Here is a 948-nt window from a genome sequence, read left to right on the forward strand (position 1 = left end):
TGTATATGTGACACAGTGCACTCCCCTGATGTCTCCAGCAGAGGTCACTGCTCCTATACTGTATATGTGACACAGTGCACTCCCTGATGTCTCCAGTAGAGGTCACTGCTCCTATACTGTATATGTGACACAGTGCACTCCCTGATGTCTCCAGCAGAGGTCACTGCTCCTATACTGTATATGTGACACAGTGCACTCCCTGATGTCTCCAGCAGAGGTCACTGCTCCTATACTGTATATGTGACACAGTGCACTCCCCTGATGTCTCCAGCAGAGGTCACTGCTCCTATACTGTATATGTGACACAGTGCACTCCCCGATGTCTCCAGCAGAGGTCACTGCTCCTATACTGTATATGTGACACAGTGCACTCCCTGATGTCTCCAGCAGAGGTCACTGCTCCTATACTGTATATGTGACACAGTGCACTCCCTGATGTCTCCAGCAGAGGTCACTGCTCCTATACTGTATATGTGACACAGTGCACTCCCCGATGTCTCCAGCAGAGGTCACTGCTCCTATACTGTATATGTGACACAGTGCACTCCCGATGTCTCCAGCAGAGGTCACTGCTCCTATACTGTATATGTGACACAGATGCACTCCCCGATGTCTCCAGCAGAGGTCACTGCTCCTATACTGTATATGTGACACAGTGCACTCCCCGATGTCTCCAGCAGAGGTCACTGCTCCTATACTGTATATGTGACACAGTGCACTCCCCTGATGTCTCCAGCAGAGGTCACTGCTCCCTATACTGTATATGTGACACAGTGCACTCCCCGATGTCTCCAGCAGAGGTCACTGCTCCTATACTGTATATGTAACACAGTGCACTCCCTGATGTCTCCAGCAGACATCACTGCTCCTATACTGTATATGTGACACAGTGCACTCCCTGATGTCTCCAGCAGAGGTCACTGCTCCTATACTGTATATGTGACACAG

The sequence above is a fragment of the Hyla sarda genome, chromosome 12, assembly GCF_029499605.1.
Source record: "Hyla sarda isolate aHylSar1 chromosome 12, aHylSar1.hap1, whole genome shotgun sequence".
Classification (NCBI taxonomy): domain Eukaryota; kingdom Metazoa; phylum Chordata; class Amphibia; order Anura; family Hylidae; genus Hyla; species Hyla sarda.